We start from the raw sequence: 14929 nt of genomic DNA on the forward strand, positions 1-14929 counted from the left end.
TGTTGTTGTTGTTGTGGAGGATGATGCTGCTGCTGTTGTTGTTGTTGTTGTGGAGGATGCTGCTGCTGCTGTTGTTGTTGTTGTGGAGGAGGATGCTGCTGCTGTTGTTGTTGTTGTTGTGGAGGAGGATGCTGTTGTTGTTGTTGTTGTGGAGGAGGAGGATGCTGTTGTTGTTGTTGTTGTTGTTGTTGTTGTGGAGGAGGATGCTGCTGCTGTTGTTGTTGTTGTGGAGGAGGATGCTGTTGTTGTTGTTGTTGTGGAGGAGGATGCTGTTGTTGTTGTTGTTGTTGTTGTTGTGGAGGATGTTGCTGTTGTTGTTGTTGTTGTTGTTGTGGAGGAGGATGCTGCTGCTGCTGCTGCTGCTTTTGTTGTTGTTGTTGTGGAGGAGGATGCTGCTGCTGTTGTTGTTGTTGTTGTTGTTGTGGAGGAGGATGCTGCTGTTGTTGTTGTTGTGGAGGAGGATGCTGCTGCTGTTGTTGTTGTGGAGGAGGATGCTGCTGCTGTTGTTGTTGTTGTTGTGGAGGAGGATGTTGCTGCTGGTGTTGTTGTTGTTGTTGTGGAGTAGGATGCTGCTGCTGTTGTTGTTGTTGTGGAGGAGGATGCTGCTGCTGTTGTTGTTGTTGTTGTGGAGGAGGATGCTGCTGCTGCTGCTGCTGCTGCTGCTGCTGTTGTTGTTGTGGAGGAGGATGCTGTTGTTGTTGTTGTTGTTGTGGAGGAGGAGGAGGAGGCTCCTGAGCTGTTGTTGTTGTTGTTGTTGTTGTTGTGGAGGAGGAGGCTGCTGCTGCTGTTGTTGTTGTTGTTGTGGAGGAGGAGACTGCTGCTGCTGCTGTTGTTGTTGTGGAGGAGGAGGCTGCTGCTGCTGTTGTTGTTGTTGTTGTTGTTGTTGTTGTTGATGTGGAGGAGGAGGAGGAGGAGCTGCTGCTGCTGCTGGTGATGATTGTAGTGGAAATTCTGAAGAATGGTTCACTCAGACACTGAAGAAGAGTTCGGGAGTCCCAGATGACTTACACAGGAGTATTTAATGAAGCTCGATCGAGGAGAATTCAGATTAGCAATACACTGAGAATATTGTGACAGCCAACCCATTTCTGAAGGTTACTTCTCGAGTGAAGGTATTTAACTGTCCCCTGACATTCGCTGGAATTTGACACGCCACCATGTATGGGCCTGATGTGTCTATCTATGTGTACACAAATTCTATTGGGCATAAGTGCAAAACAAGAAGCTATGCACCTCTTTGCTCTAAATCACTGTATCTGTCGGCCTTGCTCATGTATTGTGCCCTGATAGAGAATGTGGAGACAGTCTGTCTGCCCGATAAGCCATAACCTTGGGACCTCAGGAGAAAGTATCTGGGGGATGCACTACTCTCCTACTTGTGCAGCTGTGGACTGTAGTTGTGCAGAGTGACCAACTACTAGTGTGCCTGTTCAGGTTAGATGACCTATGACTGGACCCTTCACGACTGCATTGTCACCCATATAAAGAGAGACTCAGGGAACAATCTAAGAGCTAGTGAAGCAAGTGAGGCAAATTCCACAACAGAATCCCCTCTTTTATCAATAGATAAACCCGAATTTGCCTTACTTGTCAATGAGCCTAGTACCCGAGGGAACGCCTTCAGAAATGATATGAACACACATGTAACACAATAAGCATCCTTCAAAACAAAATCTCAATCAAGAAACAACAGTCACTTATACATGAATACATGTCACATAATAAACCTTGTTCTTCAATCATATCACACTGTTGTAAGTGCACTGATGAGTCTTCGACACCCGTGTACTTTACGGACATTGGGGGCCACCACCATGGAGAGGTTACTAGCACGTCACGATGATGGTGGTATGGAATCCTTCCTTGTAGATGTTATTCCTGGAATGCAATTATATTCCCAGCAAGTGCTCATGCCTGTGTTTTAAAGTTCCTGAGACTAACATGTTCATTCATAAGACATTTCCATTTCAAATACCTATACACACCACACATATAATATGTGAAGAGACAAAGGTTCGCCATTGCTATGGAAAAACATAATACAAATTTTTATTTATAGCCTTTTGTTTAATTTGATTGTTATTAATATCTTTCTTTCTTTATTTATTTTGTTTATATTGCGAACTAGATACAATTCAGTTAAACTAGTCCTGTAAAGATTCACACAGCATGCAAACTCTATTGGATTCTGCAAAACACGTTTTGATCACACATATAGCATTATAATCACATTAGTATCAAGAATAAGATAGATTAGATCAAGACCTACAACACTCATCCCAACCCCCCTTGTGTTACCTGTAGCTCATTAGTGTTTCACCTTTACCTGTTATCTTCACTGCACCCACTGTCATCCGAAAATGAATAAGGAAATTCCCACTGTTCAACATCAGGATAAAACATCACAGTGACATCATCATTATCATACTTAACCACAGTTTGGGGGGCCTGTGTAATGGTTCTGGTAGATTTACGAATGATTAACTTAATGATGGAGACCAGGCATGTACCAATGAGGATGAGGAGAAGAAGAAACACTACTTCGGTGGTGAGAAGCTTAAGAATACCTGATCCCCAGGACCCGAATGTGCTTGAGAAATCCCCTAGCTCAAACCCGTGAGTGGCATGTAACTCTTTAAGGCCCTGTGTGGTGTCATGGGCCATATCCATTATCTCAGCTGTTGCATCTGAAATATAAGAACAACACTCAGTACCGATGACTTTACAGGTTCCACCCTGAGCAGCTAGTAACAAGTCTAGTGCCATACGATTTTGCAATACCACTGTCTTTACTTCCTGCAGCTCCTTGTGTTCTGCTAACATAGCTTTGTTAGAGACATTAAGGTGGTTTTCTAGCACTTTGGACAGGGATATAAGCTCTTGTTGAGTGACATAGACACCATAGAAGGGGAGAATGATACCTGCTACCCGTTGGAGGCTAGACAACTCCCTCCTGTGTTTATGTAAAGGGGGATACAATGCGGCTATTTCAGACAAATCTACTTCTCTAATCAAAGGGACTAGATAGGCCAGATAACATGTTCCAGAAGCGTCATCGTAGGGCACACAGCTATAAGCATTATTCCCACAGACCAAGTACACTCTCTCAGGCAACGGAGACTTCATTAGACCGATCTGCACGGATTTCAGACAGCTGCTGTGTCCTAAACTTTCATGCTGATTTGTTCCTACGCCTTGCATGCAAAGGGACACATTCTGTAAATCATGGGTTAACACCGGGGGAATATATGTGGAGCAATCACGAAGAGGAGTAGGCTGAGGATGGAGGGGCTCAGAACAGTTATGCACTTTTACTTTAAAGGTCTCATATTATGCCCCTTTCTGATAAGTTTTTATAGGTCTCAGAGGTCCTCAAAACATGCTTTCGAAGTTTGTTTCATAAAACACCACTCGGATCATGCAGATCAGCGTGTCTTTATACCCCTCTATTTCAGCCTCTCTCAAAACGAGCTGTTTCTGTGCCTGTAGCTTTAAATGCAAATGAGCTGTGACTAGTCGCGCCCCTCTCTGGTGGTGGGCGTGGCTTGAATCAGCCGGTCCTGTCTGCTATGTTTACGCTGAACACCATGACGGACATGGCTGCTGTCAGACATGGTAGATTTTAAACATCTAATTTTGATCCAGAGGAGGCTCCTGCAGAAATTCAAACACTGCGGATGTTGCCGGACGTGTCTGAATGGTAAGTCTACAACTTTGTGTGTCTTGATACTTTACAGTTAGTCGATGTGTGTGTTGGTACAACGTTAAAATGTAACTAGCTCGGTAGCTAATGCTAACTGTAATTTTGGCGAATAAGTGACATTATAATTTGTGAATATAGTTAACCGTCATGTCTCCGGTGAGACACGTTAATACTCAAAGGACCTCTACAAGTGTTACAGGTGTCCCAATTACTAACATATTTTGACGATTGCTGACAATAATTATCTTTGTTTTCCAATATTCTCTGCAGAGATGACTATCAAAATAGTCCTTTATATAGCCACATTTTTTTAATCATAATACTGAACTTGTTTTAGAATTTATTATCATTTTATCATCAGTTTTCAGACGTCAAGGCTGTGTGCAGTGGTTTGTAAACTACACTGTGCTCCATCTCCACATAATGTGCAACAATTTACCTGTTCCTATATTATGTATTTGAAATCTGCCAAAGCTTCCTGCTCATCCATCACAGCTTGTCTAATGTCTTTCAGGTTTGAATTTCATAGGCCTAATATTTTGTTGAAATATTTACATTTTTCTAAATTTTGTGGATATGTTCACAACAAATCTTAGAATAGACTCTGGATGAATTTATTTATATGAGCATTTAAATCAACCAATGCTCTTATTATAATACATGTATCCTATAACACTTGTCCCTATCTTCAGCATACTGTTTTACACTAGTATGTGTACCACTGCTGTATATATTGTTGTACATCACTTACATACAAATGCATGTTTACATATTCTTACACGTCTTAGTTTTTTTTTCTACTGTTGTATATAGTTTAATTCACAATGCACATGTTAACTAATATTTTATTTTTATTTCTTAAAAGCTTTATCTCTACAGAATATTTTTATCTTAATTTCTATATTCTATATGCTTATATTTGTAGAAATATATGTATATACTTATATTCCAGTCTTCCTTGAATGAGTTTAACTGTAACACTACCAATTTCCCTCCTGGGATCAATAAAGTATATCTGATTGTGATAAGTCATTGCATATTGAGCAGGATAATGTACAGTGAGCAGGTCAGTATTGTAAAATAAACCTCTTCAGAATGAAGTAAGACCCTCTGTTTTGTGTCAGGGTCCTGCATCATCCTGTCAGGGTTTATTTCATGACACTGACAGAAAAGATTTTCACAATATTGTTAGTTGTATTTATGAAGATAAATATGTCAGATTTTTTACAGTTTGCTTTACATTACTTAAGTTGGCATAACATTACAGTGTTCACTAAACACCATGAATGGAGAAGCACACCCCAAAATAAACAGATACTGTTCATATTAAACATTAAACATAAGTTTTACACATACTGTGAGGCATTTATTGAATCGCATATATCACATCGTATAACATGTCAAATGATGTACTTATCATCCATGACAGTAAACTGAAAGATTCACTGAATCCATTTGAAAAAAAAAAACTTTGACGCATCAAAGATTGATGTTTTTGAGGCTAAACTGTTAACTGGACATCTTTTCCATATGTTTCATTCGTTACAGGTATCAGCCTATAGGTTTCCTCGTCACTCCTTGTCAAAGCCTGTCTGGTTCTTAGGATTGGCACCACGTTTCCTGACGCCCAGGGCCTCTATGTTGGATTCAGACCTCCTCTTAGTTGAACCAGGACACACAGCTGGCGATGACCTTCTCCTTGTCTGGCTCCTCATACTGTGGACTCATGTCCTCTGGATCTTCATCCCTGTCTGGCACCGGGTCCGGAAACACTTTCTCAAAGATGGGGTCCATTAAGTCGGCCACATATCCTGTGCAATATTGCAGAAAGATTTTGTTTAAACTTCAAAAAAGTCAGTGCATTATGTTTATGTGTGTATTTATATAAGTTATTAATTTTCTATTTTATTTCTATTTTTTGTTGAAACCTTTGCAACAACTGTTACAGTGATACAGTAAATACAACATGTACATGACTTAATTTTAGTTACAAATAAAAGAATGTAACACTTACAAAACATGGGCTCAGTCTTCACTGGTTTTGTTCTGCAGGCTCCTCTCATGGTCTTTGGGAAGTGCACTTTGAAGAGTTGGTCTCCACCAGATGTGATGTGTGGTTTGTCAGCAGGTTCACTGTAATACATGACAGCCAGGCAGAGTCTGAAAGTACAGCAGTACAGAGAAAATCAAAGATGTAAATAATGAACAACAGTAAGTATTTTTTACAAATTAAATGTAACCACACTTTCATTTACCTGCACAGCATTCCAAGAAATGGAAACACCAACAGTCTTTCAAATGCCACTGAGACAATATATGCAATCATACACTGCTATTGCCTAATATATTTATAATAACAGCTGATGAGTGTGACTTGGTCATTGTTACTATGCCGTTTTTGTGAGTAAAAAGTGAGTAGTCACATGATTTTATGAATTGTATTGATATCAAAGCAAAACAGTCGTCATTATGGACGTGTCCCTCTCCTCCTGCATGTCCTGCACCCCCACTGTCTTGTTTGTAATATAATGCAGGACTACTGTTACTGTACTGTCGTCCTTTAGCGCATCAGTGTTGAAGCACCGTAAACACTGAATAGAGGAGGGGGTGGTGTTGGTGAGGAAGCTGTTGAACCGGAGAAATTAAACTTATTTTCTGATTATTTTGATTCTTACATTCTAAGCACAGATAAACACAACTGCATACCTGCGCTAATCACAACGCCTGATTTAGTCTGAATTCAAGTTTCTCGGCTTGATTTTGCAGCAGGTCTACACATTTCAGGTATGAGACAGTTAGCAGCTTGATGCTAATCTAAGTTACACAGCAGGCAGAGGAGAGAGGAAGCGTCCATAACAACAGAGCCGATAACACAAACCCAGCAGCATGAAGTCACACAAAAACTGACATGAAAAACAGTCACCAGCATCCAATTTACTATTCTGTTTAGTTAACTGGCTTCATATGAGGCTTAATGTTCACACAGATTATCATGACTCTCCCTCAATATTATACTCCAGCGTGTCAGCACACAGTAGATGCTACACATATTAGCCGCGATGCTAACGGCAGGATGAGTGGCTAAATACACAGTAAAGCAGCATAAAGATGATAGAACTTACCGCTGCCATGTCAGCAGTTATGTCACAGTCGGTACTGATCCATCCTTGAGCTTCAGTTTTGAAGTAAATCCTGCTTTGTACCGACCGTCGATGAAGAAGCAGTCCGAAGTAAAATGGTTAGCACCCGCACACACACGCAACACTTTACCGGTGTTGTGAGGACATTTTACTTAAAAATAAAATTAATAAATTAATCCACTGGGTCTTCTGTGGGTCATATGACGGGAGTAAATGCAGACATTTGTGCTCGTTCCTGCAGCCAACAACAGAGGACTTGTTGTGCTTTCCTTGTGCCTTCAACATCTCAGTTTGCCTGTGTAGCGTTTACGGAGAAAAAAATGGCGACCGGGAGGCGGACTCGTAGGTTTTCAGTGGGCGGCACAGACACGCAGCACAGGGAGTGTCTCCGGCTCAGAGGAGGCGCTTGCCCGGCTATGACATCATAGCCGGGCACAAATCTAAACGGAGCGTTTTGGCCGACATTCACTGAAAGGTGGAGCAAGCAAGAGAGGGAGAGAGAGGATTGTTCTCATATCGGGAGTCTGAAGGCAGGCCGGGGACACATATTTTCACTGGAAAACCTTCAAAAAGTGCATTTTGCATAATATGTCCCCTTTAACCGTTCTCCTAACATTTGAGTCCGAATAAGCTCTGTAAACACCACATCTTCACTCTACAGTCGCCTTAACCGAACATTAACAAGTGGCAAGCTACAGTTACTTCAGTGTCTTACCTGCGTAGTTTTATCTTGCATAGCTTCAGTCCCTACATGCAACAGGCCATGCATGCAGCCGCAAGACGCAGAATGCACCTCCATCTGTGAACAAGGCCCAAGTGGTCTCACTGTCTCTCCTGTCTGCAGCTCAAACTGATCCAGAAGTGCAGTACTTTGTTTGTTTAAGAGCATGATACTAACCAACGTGAAAGGCACATGGCACCTTCTAGTGTACGGAGTGTGCAATATCATCACCTCATAAAGAGTTTATTGAAGGTGCAGTGTGTAATATTTACTAGGATTTATGGGCAGAAATGGAATATGTTATTCATAAGTATGTTTTTATTATTATAAAGTCATCCTAAACTAAAAATGCTAATGTCCGCATTACCGTAGAATAAGCCATTAATATCAAAGATGTTACTAAAAGTTACACACTTGCTTTGACTGTTTAACAGGTTAACATGTTATTGTGTGTTTATTATTTTATTAAATTAATACTGCATTGCTTTATAAAACCATTTGTGTGTCCATGTGTTTCTTGTCTGTTGTTTCAGAATGGAGCAACCACAAACAAGGTTTAAGGGCTCTGCAACTACAAACATGAAATCAATTAAATTAAAAGTAACGGCAATTAAACAGATGAAGAAAGTCCAACACTGGACAATACGTGGAGGAAAAGCAAAGCCAGACAGTGTGCACACAAACACTGTGGCAGCTGTCTCAGACGGACAAGCTGCCTATAAATTCACATTGTTTAAGGAGTTGACAACACAAGTGGAAGTAGGAAGATCGTATATATTCAGAGGTTATGAAGTGGGAAAATACGGCCCCAACAACTTCCTGTGCACAAAAAGCACACAAATATACATGTGTGCCGACATCCCTGTGTCGAAGGAGCTCGAGCATGAGGCAAAGACGTTAATCTGGCCAGACTCAAAAGAAGTGACGCTGTGGGGGGTTCAATTGCACATGTAAGTTTTTGGAGATTTTCATAACACAATCAAATTCTACATTAGAATTAAAAATTTTGCATTCTGACTAAAATATATACACATAATGCTTTGTATCCATCTAGACGGTTTTGCTGTGAGCTGCAGAGTTTTGGAGCTGGCGGTCATAGAGATGTCTGCCTTCTCTCCAAGACAATGGAACTGGATGAGCAACCACAAGCCGAGTGTCGTCTGGTTCCATCATGTTGGAGAGAAGACAGGCGTCTCATCGGCCGACATGTCCAAAACTCTGCAGCTCACACCAAAACCGTCTAGATGCAGTCATGCATTGATAGTGTACGCTCAGTCTGTTTCCATCTTACCTTGGCTTTAAAGGGACAGTCCATGGCATAACCAAAAGTACATATTTTTCCTCTTACCTGTAATGCTGTGTATCCGTCTAGACAGTACATTGATGATTTAATGTGTTTTCTCTGTCTTTTTTAGATCGATCCTGTCCAGACAATCTACCCACCACAGGGGCTTCCTTACCCTGTGCGAACTGTGCATCTGAGGGAGGTAGGGAATTATTAAAATGATGCTCCCTTCATGAAAGAAGCTTAATTGTTACTTTTAAAACATGTTGATTGTTTTGGTAAATATCATACATACTGAAATAGTCACATTAATAGAGTTAAATATAGATGCAAGTGTCTCAATCACATTTTGGCAGCAAGTAAACTCTTTTTCATTATTGCAGGGAGACACAGATATGAAAGTGATACTGTGGCGGGAGGCCAACATCACCAATGTGGAGATCGGAATGCCACTCAAACTGACGCATATGAAGGCCAAAAATATACCCCCCTATGGCAAGGCCATCCACAGCACCTCACAGACTGAGGTCGAGGCAAGTAAATGACAAAATGTATTGTACTGATTCCACCTTCAGTACTTATATCTTACTTGACATCATTTAAGATCAGTAGTCCATGTAGTAATGACTAAATCATGTCTTTATTCTCTATAGCTTTTCTCTGGGCTTGTGGATATAACAGTCTTGGGTATCAGATTTGATGACGATGAGGTGGAGCTGCTGGACACCAGCGAGACCCCACGAGTGGTTCCTGCAAGCGTGTGGGAGACCACATTTGAAGACCCAGCGGTCACCATACCTGGACAAAAGATCACACTGTGCTACACAGATGGAATAGTACAGGAGGTCTTTTCAGTAAAAGACTGAAAAGACCTCCTGTACTCCCCCCCCCCTAATTGTTTTTATTGATGTTCATTTAAATTGTTTTTTTTATGAATTAACCTTCTTTATAAATAATATGTTATTTCAATCATTTAAATCTTTATCAATTAATGTTTTTTATAAATAATATGTTCTTTTAATCATCTAAATCTTTATCAATTGATGTATTTTATAAATAATATGTTCTTTTAATCATTTAAATCTTTATCAATTAATGTTCTTTATAAATAATATGTTCTTTTAATCATTTAAATCTTTATCAAATAATGTTCTTTATAAACAATTGTTCATTCAATCATATCTATAACTAAAGAAAAATTTACAACCCCAGTTCTGATGTATCTTTATTCTGCTGAAACCATGCTCTATCCTGTGTATTGACTGATATTACTGCAGTCCCCCACTAATATGTGTGTGTTTTGGTTTTGCTTTGTTTTTCCTTCCTTACCCCTTGACCCTCTTGCTGGAAGAGGCAGTCTCCTGTTTGGTAAAATAGTTCTGGTCTAACTTCACACCACTGGATATATATAGATATGATCAATCATAATGATCCACTCACTATACATTATCATTTCTATTACAAGGTTAGTTATTTAAAAATAACAATAGTTTAAGACAGAGTCAATGATCAGAACTGACAGTCTAATATACATAGCAATGGTGTCCTATATAGACATAATGTGCCTCAGAATGCTGACCAATTCTGGCCAATCAGAATTTAGTATCTAACAAAGCAGTGTAATGATTGTTATTATCATATTTTGAAAAATAAATAAAATTTTTAAAATTTTACAGGGGCATGTCTGTGTTCCCACAGCTCTATGTCCCCACAGCCCTGTGTTCCCAAATTTCCAAGTAATGGAAGTAATCTAAATGTATAATAGAGAAAAGTATGTGTGTGTGTGTGTCTGTGTCTAACCCTGACCCTAACCCTAATTTTGAAGAAAAAAAAATCTTTGAAATGTGGGAACATAGGACTGTGAAAACATAGGGATTACCGTAATTTTACCTATGCTCACCAGCTTTCTCACGTGCAGTGGTGGGACAGTTGTTTGTGTCTTAGACTGTCGCCAAAATGTCACTCTAGTCGTGCTGCCACATCCAGTGTACACTCAATCTGTTTCCATCTTACCTTGGCTTTTAAGGGACAGTCCATGGCATAATCAAAAGTACATATTTTTCCTCTTACCTGTAATGCTGTGTATCCATCTAGACGGTTTTGCTGTGAGCTGCAGAGTTTTGGAGCTGGCTGCCATAGAGATGTCTGCCTTCTCTCCAAGACAATGGAACTGGATGAGCACCACAAGCCGAGTGTCGTCTGGTTCCATCATGTTGGAGAGAAGACAGACGTCTCGTCGGCCGACATGTCCAAAACTCTGCAGCTCACACCAAAACCGTCTAGATACAGTCATACATTGATAGTGTACGCTCAGTCTGTTTCCATCTTACCTTGGCTTTAAAGGGACAGTCCATGGCATAATCAAAAGTACATATTTTTCCTCTTACCTGTAATGCTCCATCTAGACGGTTTTGCTGTGAGCTGCAGAGTTTTGGAGCTGGCGGTCATAGAGATGTCTGCCTTCTCTCCAAGACAATGGAGCTGGATGAGCACCACAAGCCGAGTGTCGTCTGGTTCCATCATGCTGGAGAGAAGACAGACGTCTCGTCGGCCGACATGTCCAAAACTCTGCAGCTCACACCAAAACCGTCTAGATGCCTAGATACAGTCATACATTGATAGTGTACGCTCAGTCTGTTTTCATCTTACCTTGGCTTTAAAGGGACAGTGCATGGCATAATCAGAAGTACATATTCTTATATGACCACGGTTCGAATTACACAGTGGCTTTTGGGGGAGCACTACTTTCCTGTGCACACAACCACTTAACTGGTCACATGCACACGCATACATATAAGGCCGCAGCATTATACTATTACTATGACAGGTAGTTAATACTGTCAGTAACATTTCATAGAGGCAAAATAACATACAACAACATAAGAATCAATGAAGACATTTAATAGCCCAATCAGAGAAAACAAACACAAAATCATGAAAGCAAGGGGGATACAGATAACAGCTTTCTGCTTCTCATTAACACCCCTTCAAGAACAGCCCATTATTTAAACAAAAAGGTGAGCAGTATTTAACAAACTTGTTTTTAACGAAATAAATGAAAATAAAACAGCGTCAGCCCTCTCTCTCTCCTCCTTTCACTCTCTGTCGCTCTGTCGCTGTCCCTTCACTTTCCTGACGTTTCACTTCTGTCTGTGGATTGCTACAAAAAAGAAAAGAAAAACTGAATCAGGGTTTAAAGTTCTTTTCACAACCACTGGGCAAGCACGTTAAGAAACCGAACTAAGTGGCCTCCAGTCAGGCACACAAACAGTGCTGTCCACAGTGCTGAAACAATAAACACTATATTGAGTCAATCTCATTAGGACAAAATCCGTTGCATCTTTGTTCGGGAACAGACTCATATGTCAATACCAGTCATCACAAACGCACACCTCAAGCAAGTAATTCCCTGATTCTTACCTTATGTCCGGAGCAACCATAGCGGCCTGGGGTCTTCTTCCTTTGTTTTCCGCGCTGTAACTCAGGATGTTGCGGATGGATGCCAGCTTTAATCCATGATGAAATTTGTAACACAAATATGGACAGTTTTTTGAGCTCCCCCTAAACGGCTCAGATGATGCTTTCAGAGGAGCTCATGCCCTTTTCAGGTGAGCCGAGCTCCCTTCAGCTCCCCCGTAATTCGAACCATGTATATGACTATATATATAGGACTGTGAAAACATAGGGATTACCCTAATTTTACCTATGCTTGCCAGCTTTCTCACGTGCAGTGGTGGGACAGTTGTTTGTGTGTTAGACTGTCGCCAAAATGTCACTCTAGTTGTGCTGTCACGTCGGAGTTTAGAGTTCGTGACTGGTTAGTGATGCTCTTTTTCTGACTCAGAAGTATGTCGCTGAAATGACACTGTAGTTGTTTCCCGACTGGTTAATGATGCTCTTTCGAGTCAAAAGTATGTTATTTGGACTCCCTGCCGTGTACTGTCCTTGCTGTGACAATGTATCCTCAGCATCAACAAAATACAGTATCACGATAGCATCATATGCGATGCTTACTTGTATGAGAAAGTCTAGCCATTGTTATGTGTACTGGTGTAGGGTAGTGGCATTTGTGGTGCGCTGTTATGTGGGAGTCGCGGGTTTGCGACCGGTTGGTGGTGTTTTTTTTCTATCTCAAAAGTATGCCGCTGAAATTCCACTCTAGTTGGGTGTGAATGCTGCAAGCATTCAAACCCTTTGTTCTTCTACTACCAAAATTCTTTATTATTTAATATTCAAGAGTGCTTTCAGTGTTTCAATAAAAATTCAAATATTTTACTAAATTCAAATATTAATTTATTTTCATGGCAGCTATTCAGTGTGACTTTAACTTTTTAACTAATATTCAAATATTCTACATAATTCAAATATTTATTCATTGTCAGTGCAGCTATTCAGAGTGGTTTCAATGTTTCAAATAAGAATTCAAATATTTCACTAAATTCAAATGCTCTATTTTCATGGCAGCTATTCAGTGTGACTTTAAGTTTTTAACTCGTATTCAAATATTATACATAATTTAAACCTTCTTATATCATTCAGACAGCTATTCGGTGTGGCGTCAGCCTTTCTACAAGCGTTCAAACGTTTCACATAATTCAAACCTCTTATATCACGCAGGCAGCTATTCGGTGTGGCGTCAGCCTTTCGACAAACATTCACACATTCGAATCTTTCAGACTTCATTTTATTCAAGGCGGCATTGCAGTTTGGCTTCAGCTTGAGGCATTCACACCTGCAATTTCTTCAGAAATTGCTTTTCTAGTTATTATTATTTTTCCCCCGCGTTTTCGTCATTGTGTAACTTCAGCATACTTCAACCGAAGTTTTCCTTATTCAGCTTCATTAGGACATTATTGCTCGGAAGGCTTTCATTCATAGCATTCATATTTTCTGAAAAAAATTCCACATTAAAATTCCGATCCCTATTAAATCCCATTCAAAAAAAACTTTGTAACGCTTCTTGTTCCACAAACTTCAACCGATTCAAACTATTCAAAGTCAAAGCATTCAACTGAATTAGGACAATGGCGCTATGACTTTTCTAAGCCATAACATTCATACTTTCCGAGATATTCCAGGTTTTTTCCGAACGGCTTTCCCATTGAAAATGAATTACGGAATTTTTTCAAACACTGACTACCAATTCATTTCAGCTAGAAACTCCATTCAAACTGGAAAATATTCAACATTTCGCTGACTTTTTATGTTTGTTTCAACTTTTTAATCCCGTTCAAACTTTAAGAATTATTCACTGTTTTCTGAAACTTTGTTATAATGGAAGTCAATGAGAAAATCCTTCAAACTCGCTCGACTTCACCCTGTCACCATGAACTCATACATTCACGTAGAAACTCCATTCCAACTCTCAAACGCGTACAATCCCGTGGACTTTCAGTCACTAATTCAGATTTTCAATATCTCTTTTAGGTTTTCCACAGCAGCAGTTTAAAAAACATGAAATTTTCATCTCTTCTCAGACTTTACAATGGGTGTGTATTGCGTGCGGTCGTTAGAGCTAGAGTGGGTGATGTCATCACTAGAGTGGAGAGCGGCTACAAAATCATCCAGAAATTTTCTCTTTAACTTGCCGCTATGGCCACACCGTTCACTCTACATACACAAATTTTACATGATTTTGTAGGAAAAGCCGTGCCGGTCACAGAGGTGTGACCGCCGAAGCCAACGGACAAATGGTTTGGGCTCAGCAGGATCTGAAAGGGCAACAAGTGCAACTGGCCGCCCCATTCGATCCCATGTTAAGCGAGAGCCAACATTTCTGGAAGAAAGCAGATGATCCCTGTTTTTTCCATCGCTCTGCTGGCCTCATTTTTCACACCACAGAAATAAAATTTGCACCTTCGCGTTCGGCTTCTCGTCCTCTCGCTCACTGTATGTGGCTTTTAGCTGTAGCATTTACGTTTTTTTGTTAAACGACTGGAGTTTGAGAGGGACTTTTCTCTAGAAATACACTCTAAATTGCCTCCCAAGCCATAGCAGCTGTGTGGGTCCTCAGTCAGTCACCATGGCAACCTGTACAGCTGTACGGCTTTAAAAATGTATTAACATTTGGCTTTTTATCA

The 14929-nt window shown here is 40.3% G+C and overlaps 2 long non-coding RNA genes across 2 annotated transcripts; one reads left to right on the plus strand and one right to left on the minus strand.

The window, feature by feature from the left end:
• The first annotated feature begins 3615 nt into the window (after positions 1-3615).
• Positions 3616-5514, plus strand: LOC146304382 (uncharacterized). Its single transcript, XR_014769372.1, has 2 exons — positions 3616-3700; positions 5252-5514. It is a non-coding gene; the product is annotated as an uncharacterized LOC146304382 (long non-coding RNA).
• Positions 5048-7313, minus strand: LOC146304383 (uncharacterized). The gene is made up of 3 exons (XR_014769368.1): positions 6826-7313; positions 5718-5863; positions 5048-5514 (listed from the first exon to the last, which is right to left on the minus strand). It is a non-coding gene; the product is annotated as an uncharacterized LOC146304383 (long non-coding RNA).
• Positions 7314-14929: the final 7616 nt, after the last annotated feature.

This window comes from Lutjanus erythropterus, unplaced genomic scaffold (assembly GCF_056507025.1).
Source record: "Lutjanus erythropterus isolate fLutEry1 unplaced genomic scaffold, fLutEry1.hap2 Scaffold_155, whole genome shotgun sequence".
NCBI lineage: Eukaryota > Metazoa > Chordata > Actinopteri > Lutjaniformes > Lutjanidae > Lutjanus > Lutjanus erythropterus.